This window comes from Bubalus kerabau, chromosome 1, assembly GCF_029407905.1.
Source record: "Bubalus kerabau isolate K-KA32 ecotype Philippines breed swamp buffalo chromosome 1, PCC_UOA_SB_1v2, whole genome shotgun sequence".
NCBI lineage: Eukaryota > Metazoa > Chordata > Mammalia > Artiodactyla > Bovidae > Bubalus > Bubalus kerabau.
The window spans coordinates 18277908-18293733 of NC_073624.1; the positions used below are offsets into that span (position 1 = coordinate 18277908).

Sequence of the window (15826 nt, forward strand, 5' to 3'; positions counted from 1 at the left end):
TGATAACCAACTAGACATGGGAGAAGAGCAAGGAGGAAACTATATCTGCTTGAGGAATAAACAGATAAATTAACCTAGGGAATGAGAGATGAAAAGGCAGAGGTAGTTACCTAGAGTTAGAGTTTTAATTGACCCATGAACACTTAAGCAGGATAAGGAAAGCTGTATCCATTCTCTCCCACCAGCAAATTCCTGCTTTGAAACCCACACCCAAGTCTGGTGCCCAAGAATAGGTTAAAAACAGGTGATGTGACATTTCAGGGAAGAACATACAGGAATGTTCAGGATTGAGTTTTTTCCCTGAGTTTGCGAAATGAAAATATCTCCTGCCATATCAATAAACAAGAAATATCACAGCCATCAATGATTTCTGGTCTCCAGTTGTGACGGAGGGCTCCCAAAACTGGTCCAGGGGATACTGCCACCCCCCATGGTGACGGCTGAGGAGCTGGGGGATGCAAGAAGCAGCCATCTGCTGCTTCTTAAGGTGAACAGGGAAACAGGGTTGGCCCCAGATAGCTGAGCTGCATATGAAAGGAATGAATCCAGTGAGACCAGAGGCTTGCATCTTCCCATACATAGAACGCTACATTCCTTAACTTGGTACCTGATCTTTGATGTTCACATTCCCTGCCCCCTTTGCTGCAAACTTGTATACAGCCTGACTACTCCTGCTGCCTCTTTGGAGCAGTTTTCTCAGAAATACTGAGATGCTATATCTCCAGGGCTTCAAGTCTTAAGCATTCCCACCAAATAAAATAACTCTACCAGGTTCTGACTATACTTTTTGGCCAACAAAGTCATCTTGCTAGGAAGGAGGGTGTGAATGTGGACCAAGTTTAGATACTTTTTCTAAGCCAGAGTGACCTGGAGCATCTGTGATCTCGAACAAATTCATGCCCTCATTAGCCTTTGAAGAAGGTGAGAAAACAGGGCAGTGCACTCATCGTGTATTTCCTTTGAGGAAAATGGTGTTTGAGGACCAATCCTCTAAAAGCATTTGACATGGAATGTGGTAATTATTAACAAAGCAAAAAAAAAAATTTACTTTATTCAGAATATTTCATTTTGAGCAATTTCCATATAACACAGAGGTCAGCACTATTCTATTGAGATACAGGCAATTAGAATATCTGTGGCATGATCTTGTATTTAATACAACATCATGGAAAAGTCACTGTGGATGCTCCCAGGGCACTTAGTTCAACATCATCATACCCAGGGTCCCCTTTCTCCCCCTGGAGCAGCCAGGGGCTCTCTCCTCCTTCCCCAGGATCAGCTTCCTCTGTAAAGATGTTTAGAGAAGAGCCTGAAAGAGGAAAGAGAGGTATGATTTAGAACAGAGACAAGGGGGCCAGACAGTGAGGAGGAAGCTAGTTAAGCAAGTGGTGATGAAAAAGCATCCCTGGGACCCAGGGGTGGGCAGGGAGGCTCAGACTATTTCATATCAGCTACAGTGAGGATGGATCCCAGCTGTCCTCCCAGGTCCAGTCCATTTACTCTCTGGGGCCTCAGCTCATGTGGAAACCCTGCCTCACAGGAGACCTGTGCTCACACAGGAGCTCTGAGAAGACCTGCCTCCAGGCAGTGAAGTGCTAGTTATTCAGTTGTGTCTGACTCTTTGCATCCCTATGAACTGTAGCCTGCCAGGCTCCTCTATCCATGGGATTCTCCAGGCAAGAATACTGGAGTGGGTAGCCATTCCCTTCTCCAGGGGATCTTCTTGCTCGAGGGATCAAACCCCAGTCTACTGCATTGCAGGCAGATTCTTTACCATCTGAGCCACCAGGGAAGCCCATCAAATGCATGAGATTACCCATGTTTTGAAACTGTAGAAAGGTTTGGCATTGAGGAGCTCAAATTCACCCTTTCCTGGACAGAGACCAAAGATTACAGGGGATCAGCTAATCCCCACTCACCTGTCTGAGACCTCATCCCATCTTCTTTCTTTGGGAGCCCTTCCTCCCTGCTCCCCTGAGAGGCAGGAGGAGCCCCAGACACTGGTACTTCTTCAGCATCATCATAATCCTCACCAGGGGCATCAGTCCTTTGATCTGGGGCTTCTGAGGGCAGAGCAGGGATCAGATGAAACCACAGTAAGTGGGTTGATCTGGGAAATACCTAAGATCCCTTCTGACCCAGAGTTTCTGAGCTGCTAAATAGAGGCACCAGTCACTCCTTGTTTCAAATGATTTTTTTATCTGAGACCATGTTTCATTTTGATGTGTCCATAAACCAAAACATGATTTTACATATCTTAATATTTCCTGACTGAAAATATATATGTCAAAGCAACTCTCCCACCTTTGAGCATTATTAAATACTTTGACAAACTGTGCTTTACAGATGTTATTTTTAAAACCAGCATGTGTCACTTGTGATTCTGAACACAGAGAGCCCAGCCCCAAATGTGCAACATCACAGAATAGCCAGAGAAGGAGAAGGACAGACCAGATCCGGACACAAGGGATCCCTCTGGTCCATTCAAGGAAGACTGTAGAGGAAGACTTCCCTTACATCTCCTCTCTGTGAGGAGGGAAACTGTCCTCTGCAACACTCAGCTGAAGCAGGTCCACCTCTATTACCTGGAGCAGATCTGGAGTCAATTTTGTCCTCACCATCTGACAGGAAGCCTAAAGTGGAGACAAACATCACACAACACACAGAATGACCCTCCCACACCCACGGGACCAGTGTTCAGGCTGAGAAGGGATGGGTCTGGCTCTTGCAGTGTAGACAGAGGCTGGGGCTCACGGGGCTGTAAGAGGCCATCCTGCCACTTTGGAGAGCTGCCTCTGTGAGCCTGGGGAATGTGTGGGGTCTGCAGATGCTGAGAAAATGCACACACCCAGTGGGTGTGACAACCAGAGGTCCCAGGAGGGCAGACAGAGACACCCACCTGGGCTGCCAAGAAGACCCTCCTTCTGAGTCACAAGGTGATCAAGCTCCTCATACATGGCTTCAGCAAGAGCATCTTCATAGCTGGATAAGGCTGAGAGATCCCCAAGCAGGTCAGATGCTGCCCCAGACACCCTGGTCCAGCAGGCCCACCCTTTATCTCCCTGATGTTCACACAGAGGCTGCCTGGACCTCAGGAGCATCTCCCACCCCGTGCACCATGTCAGCACCTTCTTTCCTCGTCTGACCTGAATTCACAGCTCAGCCCCGACTCTCTGGTCTCATAGGAGAGGCTATGACTTATAAAAGTTCACACCCCAGTCCTAAGAACCTCTGTCTACTCACCCCTTAGAGCGCAGCACGGAGCGCATGGAGTTCTTCAGACTCACAACAGAGACCTGGCCTAGGTTCTCCTCCTCACACCTGCCCCATCTCCTGCTGCCACACATTCTCCCTGGTCACTGGTTCCCCCTGAAGCCCACCTCTGCACTCTGCTCTCCATCTGAACACCTGAGTCACCAGGATGATGAGGACCAGGAAGAGAAGGGACCCCAGGATGAGGCAGAGGTCCCCAGGCAAGGAGAAGATGCCAGGGAGAGGACTTGACACTGGTCTGGACCCTAAAGAGAACAAGGCAACAGGGTTGGGAGAAGGTCCTTGGCACAGAGAAACCCCCTGTGCCAGCATTTCCAGGGGCTCCAGACAGTGGCGTCCCAGCCTCAGGCACAAGTGCACTGACAGTGACCTGGCTCCCCCAGGTCTCATCCTGAGATGCGTCAACTCCACTCCGGCCAGTGTGGCCCCGAGGCAGAGCCGGGGATTGTCAGGGAGCTGCCCTGCCAGGACAGCCTCTGAGGACCCGGCTCATCTCTTCTCCTTGGACTTCAGGAGACAGAGCATCAAACGGTCCTGGGACCCGCACCTCAATGATGAGGAGCAACACTCAGGGGCAGGTGGGAGAACCTTAGATTCTGCAACACAGGAACCAGTCTCCCTTGGACCCCAGTCATGAGAAAAATGCGGCCCCAGGAACCAAGGCAGAGGAGTTCCCCAACATAATGCCCCAGGCTCCTCCCCAACAGCCAGGGCTCCTCAGGGTCTTTCCTCTCCTGAGCTGTCAGAGGGCCCACAGAACAGGTCCCCAGACCTGAGTATTCTCTCCTGCCCATGGGTGTTCACAGTACCTGCGGCAGTTGGGGGCAATGTTTTCCTTACACCTAAAGAGAAAAACAGCAGTATGAGGAAAAGAAATTGGCCAGAAAGCAGGGCAAACCCATTTTTCCCTCCTGAGCCTGAAATCAGACCTCAGTCTCCACAACACCAGTGTCCGTCCTCCCAGCTCCCCCGTCCTAGATGAGAGCCCCAGGACCTGGACACTGTCTGAATACAAACTCCCCACCACCGCCGGCCCAGCCCACTGTCCTTGTGCTGCCCCAGCTCACCCAGGGTGGACCCCGAGCGCCTCACTCACCAGAGCACCTCACACCAGCATCCTCCTCGTGCTTGCAGTCACTCTGACCCCAGGGCTCCGCAGCACAGTTCCACAGGGAGGACTCCCGGCCCCCGCACCGCACCTCATCCAGCCAGATGCTCGCATTTCCAGGACCAAATGCCGCGGCCTGCACAGCTTCCAGGGCCTGGCCACAGCCCAGCTGCTAACACACCACCTCGGCCTCTGCCAGGCTCCAGGAGTCATCACACACGGTGCCCCAGAGGCCACTGTGCCAGACCTCCACCCGCCCTGAGCACTTGCTGTCTCCTCCCCTGAGCCGGAGCTTCTCTCTGTCTGAAAAGGCAGCAGCCCCTCCTGTGACTGCCCTGGTGGGAGGAAGGAGCCCCTGGGAGCCACAGGGGAGGGGGAGGGGCTGACATACCTGTGCAGGGGGCAGCAGTTGGACAGCTCTTGGGTCTTCTTCCTGCACACAACGGGGAAACAGTGGATCAGGGACAGCTGGGGGTGATCTTGTCCCCAAATAAGATTATCTAAGGTCCATGGCTCAGTGCAAATGACACATGAAAACACAGGCTCATTCATTAACTCCTGGGCTGAAACTTTCACTGCATCTGATCACAGCTGAAATTACTTAAATATTTACTTGTTTATCAGTCTTCACATCCCACAGCAAATATAAACATGGACATCTACAAATGTACACATCAGTTCAGTTCAGTCGCTCAGTCGTGTCCGACTCTTTGCGACCCCATGAATCGCAGCACACCAGGCCTCCCTGTCCATCACCAACTCCCGGAGTTCACTCAGACTCATGTCCATCGAGTCAGTGATGCCATCCAGCCATCTCATCCTCTGTCACCCCCTTCTCCTCCTGCCCCCAATCCCTCCCAGCATCAGAGTCTTTTCCAATGAGTCAACTCTTCGCATGAGGTGGCCAAACTCTTAATGAAAGTTCCATTAGAAGAAGGACATTGTATATCTTATATGTGCCATGTTTCTGCTATTAGGACAGTGCCTGCACATTGTATGCACTCATTCAACAAATATGTATGGAAAACCTTTTCTAAATGCCTAGATAAGGGCTTCATAGTTATTGAATGAATGGATGAATAAAATTCAGTAAAATAAAACTTTAAATTCACACTAATCAGTGAAATAGTAACCAAATATAAGTGCATGGTAATAGTCTATGATAATAGCTCATATTAAAAATAATCAGTCCAGAAGCACAGAGTTAATTTATACTCAAAATCTCACATACGTAATTTTAATGGAAAATTATTAGATAGATTATAAGCTACTCTTACCTACTATTCAGTGTGACAAGTGGGCAAGTGAAGACTACTGTTGTAAAAGGAAACGCTTTTTTAAATTTATTTTTAATTGGAAGATAATTGATCTACAATGCAGTGTTGGTTGTGTGTGTGTGTGTTAGTCGCTCAGTCGTGTCTGACTGTTTGTGACCTATGGAATGCAGCCCACCAGGCTACACTGTCCATAGGATTTTCCAGGCAAGAATACTGGAGTAGATTGCTATTCCTTTCTCCACTGGATCTTCCCTATCCAGAAATCGAACCCAGGTCTCCTGCACTGCAGGTAGTTTCTTTGCTGTCTGAGCCACCAGAAAAGCCCATAGTGTTGGTTAGGAATCTCTTCAAAAAGAAATATACAGGAAAGACTTAGTAGAATTCTAAGAAGATATATGTACACATATATGTACACACTGAGTAAGGCAGAAATTTTTGCAATAGAGTAAAAAAAAAAAAAAAAAAACCTGCTGAGAAAAATTTGCATTGAGAAGATGCGGAAATAACAAACAAAAGACTGAAAAGTATATATAAAAGAATTGAAGCTGAGAGAAATAAATACAAATTCAAAGCAACACAAAAAACCAGAAGGGTAAATAGTACCTGTCATAAAGTATCAAAATTTGTGTATTCTTTCCAGATCATCCTATCAAACCTCATACCCACTCTATGCAGAGAACCTCTGAGAAAATGATGGCAGGACCTTTGTGAGCATGTTGCTCATTTTCATGGTCAAAGACTTTACCACCTCTCAATTCTCAGTGTTTAATTATAGGAAAAATATCATCAATGAAAGGTCTAATAGTTTAATGCCTCTTTGGCCTCAAATGGAAAAGACAAAGAGATGAAAAAAGAGGCAAGGAAGGGAGTGAGCCTCTGCTTTTGAAATATCTCTTGCCACAGTCTTAGCTGTGGGTTTCAGGCAACATTCAGCGTACCATTCAAGGTGTACCTGAATGGGGGGTATGTGTTTGTGTATGTGGAGGGGGAGGGAAGGAGAGAGAAAAACAGAGAGAGAAATGTTGAAGGAAGTAAGGTGCTATGGTTTAACTATTTGTCGCCCTCCCCAACATTTATTTATTTCATTCAACATTTATTTTCAAAATCCCAGTTCCCAATGTAACAATATTTAGTGGTGGGGCCTTCTCAAACTCTTCTAAAAACAGAAGAAAGAAACACTTCCAAACTCATTTTATGAGGCCAACATTATTCTGATACCAAAACTAGATAAGGACACCACAAGAAAATAAAATTACAGGCTAATACTCTGATAAATACAGGTGCAAGAATCCTCAACAAAATATTAGAAAACTGAATTTGAGAATACACTAAAAGAATCATACACCATGATCAAGTGATGTTTGTTCCAAGGATGCAAAGATAATTCAACATTCATAAATTAATCAATGTGATACACCAAATAAAGAAAATGAAGGTAAAAGTCATATCTCAAAGGATGAAGAAAAAATGTTGACAAATTCAAAATCCATTTATGATAAAAACTCTTTTACAAAGTAGTTATAGAAGGATTGCATCTCAATATAATTAAGGACATATGAGAAGTTCACAGCTAACATCATATTTGACTGTAAAAAAACAAAAGCTTTCCCTCTGAAATCAGACACAAGACAAAATTATCTACTCTCACCACTTTTATTCAACTTAGTTTTGGTAGTCCTATCCAGATCCATCAGGCAATAAAAAGAAAATCAAGACAACCAAATCTGAAAGGAAGAGGCAAAACTGACACTATTTTCACATTGAAAAGTGAAAGTGTTAGTCGCTCAGTCATGTCTGACTCTTCACAACCCCAAGGACTGCAGCCTGCCAGGCTCCTCTGCCCATCGGGATTCTCCAGGCAAGAATACTGGAGTGGATTGCCATTCCCTCGTCCAGGGGACCTTCCCAACCCAGGGATCAAACCCGGGTCTCTTGCATTGCAGATGGATTCTTTACCATCAGAGTCATGAGAAAGGAGACTCCCTTACATGATACTATATATAGAAAACCCTAAAGACTTCACCAAAAATATGAGAACTAATACACTCAGTAAAGTTGTAGAATGAAAAATCTATATACAAAAATCAGTTGCATTTCTATGCACTAACAACAAACTGCCATGAGGAGAAACTGAGAAAACAATTCTATTTACATTTGCATGAAAATGAATAAAATATCTAGGAATAAATTTAACCAAGGAGGTGAAAGACCTGTACACTGAAAACTATTAGATACTGATGAAAGATACTGAAGATGACTCAAGTAAATGGAAAGATATTCTGTGCTCGTGGAGTGGAAGATCTAATATTATTAACATGCCCATACTACCCAAAGCAATCTACAGATTCACTGCAATCCTTACCAAAATGTCAATGGAAATTTTCACAGATACAGACAAACAATCCTAAAATTTGCATGGAACCACAAAAGACGCTGAATACCAAAGCAATCTTGAGAAAGAGTAATAAAGCTGGAAGTGTCATACTTCCTGTTTTCAAACTATATTACAAAGCTATATTAATCAAAACAGTATGTTGTTGGTATAAAAATGGACACAGAGATCAATGGAACAGAATAGAGAGCCCAGAAATAAACCCATATTTGTATGGTCAATTAATTTTTGACAAAGAAGCCAAGAAGATACAATGAGGAAAGGACAGTTTTTTCAGTAAATGGCATTGGGAAAACTGGACAGCCGCATGCAAAAGAATGAAACTGAACCACTATCTTACACCACACAAAAATCAACTCAAAGTAGATTAAAGACTTGATCACAAGTCCTGAAGCCATAAAATTTCTACAGGAAAAAACAGAAAATAAAATCGTTGACATCAGTCTTCATGAGGATTTTTTGGATTTGACACCAAAATCAAAGGGAACAAGAGTAAAAACAAGCATTTGGGACCACATAAGGCTACAAAGCTTCTGCCCAATTAAGGAAACCATCACCAAAATGAAAAAGCAACCTATGGAACTGGAGAAAATATTTACATATTATATTTCTGATAAAGATTATTATCCTAAATATGCAAGGAACTCACACAACTCAGTAGCAAAAATCAAACAATACAACTTTCAAACAATGGGCAGAGAAACTGATAAATATTTTTTTAAAGAATACATACAACTTGACAATAGGTACATGAAAATGTGCTCAACACTACTAATCATCAGAACATACAAATCAAAACCACAATGAGATATCACCTCATATCCTCTAGAAAGGCTTTTATCAAAAAGAAGAAAGAACAGGAGTTAAGGAGAATGTGAAGAGACAGGAAAGCTTTTGCACAATTAGAGGGAATGTAAGTTGACGCAGCCCCTATGGAAAAAGTATTGAGGTGCATCAAAAATTAAAAATAGAATTGCCATACGATTTAGCAATTTCACTTTGGGGCATTTGGGGCTGAAGGAAACACTAACTTGAAAACCCAATGTTCAATGCAGCAATATTTGTTCGGTTGCTAGGTTGTGTCTGACTTTTTGCAACCCCATGGAGTGCAGCATGCCAGGTTCTTCTGTCCTTCACTATCTCCCAAAGTTTGCTCAAATTCATGTCCACTGAATTGGTGATGCTAACTATCTCATCCTCCGTGGCCCACTTCTCCTTTTGCCTTCAGTCTTTCTCAGCATCGGGGTATTTTCCAATGAGTCAGCTCTTCTCATCAGGTGGCAGAAGTACTGGAGCTTCAGCTTCAGCATCAGTCCTTCCAATGAATATTCAGAGTTGATTTCCTGAATGGACTGGTTGGATCTCCTTGCTGTCCAAGGGACTCGCAATTCATTTGTGGCATCCAAGCACCACAATTCAAAAGCATCAACTCTTTGGCACTCAGCTTCTTTATAATCCAACTCTCACATCCATACATGACTACTGAAATAAACATAACTTTGACTATATGGACCTTTGTCAGCAAAGTGATGTCTCTGCTTTTTAATACTCTGTGTAGGTGTGTCATAGCTTTCCTTCCAGGGAGCGAGCCTCTTTTAATCTCATGGCTACCATCACCACCAGCAGTGATTTTGGAGCCCAAGAAAAGAAAATCTGTCTGTATCCACTTTCTCCCTTTTTATTTGCCATGAAGTGATGGGGCCAGATGCCATGATCTTAATTTTTAGAATGTTGAATGTTGAGCTTTATGCCAACTTTTTCACTCTCCTCTTTCACCCTCAAAAAGAAGCTCTTTAGTTCCTCTTCTCTTTCTTCCAATAGAGTAGTATCATCTGCATATCTGAGGTTGTTGATATCTCTCACGGCAATCTTGATTCCAGCTTGTGATTCATTCAGCCTGGCATTTCCCATGATGTATTCTACATATAATTTAAATAAACAGGGTGACAATATACAGCCTTGACGAATTCCTTTCCCAATTTTGAACAAGTCAGTTGTTTATATTCAGTTTCAACTGTTGCTTCCTGACCTGCATACAGGTTTCTCAGGAGGTAGGTAAGGTGGTCTGGTGAATTTTCCACAGTTTGTTGTGATCCACATAGTCAAAGGCTTTAGTCTAGTCAATGAAGCAGATATTTTTCTGGAATTCTCTTGCTTACTCTATGATCCAACAAATGTTGGCAATTTGATCTCTGGTTCCTCTGCCTTTTCTAAACCCAGCTTGTACATCTTGGAAGTTCTCAGTTCACTTATTGCTGAAACCTAGCTTGAAAGACTTTGAGCATAACCTTGCTAGCATGTGAAATGAGCACAACTGTGCAGTAGTTTGAACATTCTTTGGCACTGCCCTTCTTCAGGATTGGAATGAAAATTGACCTTCTCCAGTCCTGTGGCCACTGATGAATTTTCCAAATTTGCTGATATATTGACTGCAGCACTTTAACAGCATTACTTTTTAGTATTTTATAGCAATATATACAAGAGCCAAACAAGGTAAGTCTTCACTGATGGATGAATGGATAAAGAAAATGTAATATAGACATATATCCACCCATAAAAAAGGAGAAATTTTGCCAGTTTCAACAAGGATGGACCTTGAGGGCATTATGCTAGGTGAAACAAATCAGACAGAGAAAGAAAAATACCATAAAATCTCATTTATATGTGTAACCTTAAAACAAAAAGCAAGTTCAGAGATGTGAGTAGTTGGTGGCTGCCAGAGGTGGGGAATTTGGTGTGGCAAATGTAGTCAAAAGGTATAAACTTGAGTTGTAAAATTAATAGGTGAAGAGATATAACATACAGCATGGTGACTATAGTGAATACCATACTGTCTATTTGAAAGATGATGAGAAAATACATCTTAAACATCCTCATCATATAAGAAAAATATTTAACTATATATATATGGTTATGGATATAACTAGACTTACTCTAGTGATCATTTATCAATATATAAGCATTATGTTGTACACAGCAAACAATTATATCAATTAAAAACTTTTAATAAAGCAAGTTTGGAACATGTGGATTAAATTAGCTCCATCATTTTAGAAACTCAATTTAAACGTATCACTTAGATTTTAAAATATCAAATCTCAATACTATCCTACAGGGTTGGGACAGACACAGAAACAGATAGTAAGTCACCTGCACATGAGATGTAGGCTTCCTCCTTTGGAGAGCAGGAACTGTATTTCCAAGGGTCAGAAGGACACTGCCAGAGAGAGGTATCAGTTTTCCGACATTGGATTAAATCTACCCACTGGGGTCTAGAACCTTCCCTGAGACTAACAGAAGAGTTGAGGGTTCCACTGTCCCACAGCCAAGCTGTCTGCAGATCACGGACACAGTGATGTCTTCCATGGGGCTGCGGCAGACACTGCCCCAGGTCCCGTTGTAGAAAACTTCCAGCCACCCAGCACACTGCTGGTCCTCGTTCACCATCCTGAGGGCCAGGAACTCTGAGATTGAAAGGGAGGAGATGGGACACAGTGAGCACCCCACTCAGTGCTCTGGGTTTTCCTCTCTCCCCAGAATTGTGAACACTCATCTCTGACTCAGCTGAGGAAGCAAATCCACTAGATGACCAGAGTGAAATCTGTCTCCTTTTTATCTGATTTTGTCCATCTGTGTCTGTCTTTCTAAATATTTCTACCACCATGATGTAGTGGTTATGAACTGAGAGGAAGACCAACCTGGACACCTTCAGGGAGTGGAAGCTGATACCTGCTTCCTGACAAAACATCAAAAAGAGTGTATGAAAGGGGTGTGATGTGGACAGTGTGGAGGCAGATAGAATAATGGACCTGTGGCTGCTTCCTTATCTGGCAAAAGGGACTTTACAGATGTGATAAAGGTAAGGACCTTGAGATTACCCTGAAATATGATGGATTAACCACCTGAGCACAATCTAATCACAATCTTAGACTCACTATCCTTTAGAGTGGAATACTTTTCCTCGTTCTGGTTAGAGGGAGATGTGAATATAACAGTTAGAGATGTGGAGTGTTGCTGGTCTGATGATGAACAGAAGCAGGTTATGAACAAAAGCAGGCAGGCAGTTTTTAGAAGCTTGAAAAGACAAGAAACAGATTATTTCCCAGAGGCTGAGAGGTGATGTGACTCTACTGAAACCTTGATCCCCATCCTGTGAGATTCCTGCTGGACATCTAAGCTACAGAAGTGTAAGGAAGTACATGTGTTGTTTTAAACCATTAACTATGTGGAAATTTGATACAAAACAAAAAAACTAGCACCTTGGCTTTAAGACTTCTCTACCATATGTACCAGAAGAGTGAGCCCTGATTTCAAGGAAAACTGAGAAAAGGCTCTGCCAGCAAACACTGCTGAGGAGAAAGGACCAGAATCTCAGCTGCTGCAGGAGGCAGTGAAAGCACCTCGTCTTCACGTCTGCTGGAAAGACAGGTTCTATGGGAGGAAGCCTCCTTCTCTGATGCTTTCAGCATCTCTCCCTCAGGGATCAGACCCCCGTCCTCCTGGGCCCTCCCCTCCCCTAGTCGGTGGACAGTGTGGAGTGCTGACCCGGAGCAGATGACCCCCGCGTCCTCCTTGTGTCTGCAGTCGTGCCGCCCCCAGCCCCGGGAAGGGCACCTCCACACGTGGGACTTCTTTCCTGTGCAGTTCAGGTCGTCCAGCCAGATGGGCCCTGATTCTGCCCCGAAGTGAGCAGACCCCGAGGGCTTGTCCACAGCCCAGGTGCCTGCACACCACGCGGGCATCGTCCAGGTCCCAGTTGTCATCATAGATGGTGCCCCAGGAGCCCTGGTCAAGGATCTCCACTCTCCCGGCGCAGGGACCGCCCCCATCCACCAGGCGGAGTTGTCTGCTATCTGAGGAGAGAGAAATGGGACAATGAGGCGTTGACCTGGGGAATGAAATGGTCTTCTGTCCTGTGGGACCTTCACCTGAGCAGTAGGGGGCGCTCTGCTCTGAGGCTGCAGACCCTGCTTGTTCAGACAGGGAGTCATTGCACTGGGGCAGCACCTGGGTGCGGTTTCCTGAAAAAAGAGCGATGATTAGAGGGTTGGGAGGGTTGAAGAGCAGGAAATTCAGTTAAGCAAAATAATTTTTAGGAGGGGAGGGGAGTTTGGGGGGAAACAGTCCCTGGCTGTTCACCTGAAACTGTAATAACATTGTTAATCGGCTAAACCCAATACAAAGTAAAAAGTTCAAAATAAAATAATAATAATAATAATGACCTAGTGATGGAGCTGAGATGAAAGCTGTAACATACCAGTAAAGTTACCATAATCTTAGTGTTTCCTTTCTCTATGAACAGCCCTGGTCCTGACAATGCCACGATTCCTGCTTTAAGCCAAGCTTTGCCCTAAGAATGAGTTAAATTAGTTGCTCTATCCTTAATCTACCCCTAAATAGAAGAAGCAAAACAAAATCCTTTCTGAAGGGTTTGTTCAATTTTTTTATCTACAATGTTTGTGATTTTAAAAATACTTCTATAAAAGAGATCTCAAAAAATAAAAATAAAAGAGCTCTCATGGAAAACAAAAGGAAAAAGAAACATTAAAAAAATTTCCCAGGGTATTTGGCTCTTAAAGTTACCTGACAGAGAGTTTATTTTATTTATTTTTATTAATTTTTATTTGAGCATAATTGCTTTACAACGTTGTGGATGCTTCTGCTGTACAGCAAATTCAATACATTATATATACATGTAAGGGTTTCCTAGGTGACTCAGTGGTAAAAAAATCTGCCTGCCAAATAGGAGACCAGGGTTCCATCCCTAGTTGGGAAGATCCTCTGGGGAAAGAAATGGCAACCCACTCCAGTATTCTTGCCTGGGAAATCCTATGGACAAAGGAGTGTCGCAGGCTACATCCATGAGGTCACAAAAGAGTCAGACAAAACTCAGCGACCAAACAGCAATCACACACACACACACACACACACACACACACACATATATATATATATATCTTCTTTCTTGGATTTACTTCCTATTTAGGTCACCAGAGAGCACTGAGGAGAGTTCCCTGTGCTATACAATAGGTTATTATTTATCTATTTTAAGTGTTCAGTTCAGTCTCTCAGTAGTGTCCGACTTTTTGTGACCCCATGAACCGCAGCACACCAGGCCTCCCTGTCCATCACCAACTCCCAGAGTTCACCCAAACCCATGTCCATCGAGTCGATGATGCCGTCCAACCATCTCATCCTCTGTCGTCCCCTTCTCCTCCTACCGTCAATCTTTCCCAGCATCAGTGTCTTTTCCAATGAGTCAGCTCTTCACATCAGGTGGCCAAAGTATTGGAGTTTCAGCTTGAACATCAGTCCTTCCAATGAACACCCAGAACTGATTTCCTTTAGGATGGACTGGTTGGCTCTCTTTGCAGTCGAAGGGACTCTCAAGAGTCTTCTCCAACACCACCGTTCAAAAGCATCAATTCTTTGGTGCTCAGCTTTCTTTATAGTCCAACTCTCACATCCATACATGACCACTGGAAAAACCATAGCCTTGACTAGATAGACCTTTGTTGGCAAAGTTTATGTGTGCGTGCATGCTAAGTCACTTCAGTCGTGTCTGACTCTGTGACACTATGGATTGTAGCCCATCAGGCTCCATGTCTACGGGATTCTCCAGGCAATATCTATTTTATACTTAGTATCAATAGTGTAGGGCTTCTGAGTCTGGTGGCTGAGGCAGTAAAGAATCCACCTGCTGTGCAAGAGACCTGAGGTGATCCTTGGGTTGGGAAGATCCCCTGGAGGAGGGTATGGCAACCCACTCCACAATTCATTCCTGGAGAATCCCCATGGACAGAGGAGCCTGGCAGGCTACAGTCCATGGGGTTGCAGAGTCAGATACAACTAAGTGCACAGCACAGCACATCAATAGTGTCTATATGTCATATATGTCAATCTCAATGTCCCAATTCATCCCACTCTTCATTTCCCCTCTTAGTATCCATATGATGTTCTCTATGTTGGTGTTGTCTCTATTTCTGCTTTGCAGTAAGTTCATCTCTATCATTTTTCTAGATTCCACATATAAGTGATGTTATACAGTATTTGTTTTACTCTTTCTGATTTACTTCATTCTACATAACAATCCTATTTCAAACCCTAAAGATGATGCTGTGAAAGTGCTGCACGCAATATGCCAGAAAATTTGGAAAACTCAGCAATGGCCACAGGACTGGAAAAGGTCAGTTATCATTCCAATCCCAAAGAAAGACAATGCCAAGAATGCACAAACTACCACACAATTGCACTCATCTCACTAGCAAAGTAATGCTCAAAATTCTCCAAGCCAAGCTTCAACAACACGTGAACCGTGAACTTCCAGATGTTCAAGCAGGTTTTACAAAAGGCAGAGGAACCAGAGATCAAATTGCCAACATCCACTGGATCATCAAAAAAGCAAGAAAGTTCCAGAAAAACATCTTTTTCTGCTTTATTGGCTATGCCAAAGCCTTTGACTGTGTGCATTACAATAAACTGTGGAAAATTCTAAAAGAGATGAGAATACCAGGGCACCTGAACTGCCTCTTGAGAAATTTGTACGCAGGTCAGGAAGCAGCAGTTAGAACTGTACATGTAACAACAGACTGGCTGCAAACAGGAAAAGGAGTACGTCAAGGCTGTATTTGTCACCCTCCTTATTTAACTTCTATGCAGAGTACATTATGAGAAATGCTGGGCTGGATGAAGCACAAGCTGGAATCAAGATTGCTGGGAGAAATATCAATAACCTCAGATATGGAGATGACACCACCCTTATGGCAGAAAGTGAAG

At 43.9% G+C, this 15826-nt stretch overlaps 1 pseudogene; it reads right to left on the minus strand.

The window, feature by feature from the left end:
- Positions 1–1163: 1163 nt before the first annotated feature.
- The window catches only part of LOC129644261 (antigen WC1.1-like), a 43138-nt pseudogene continuing 28475 nt past the window's right edge, over positions 1164–15826 (minus strand).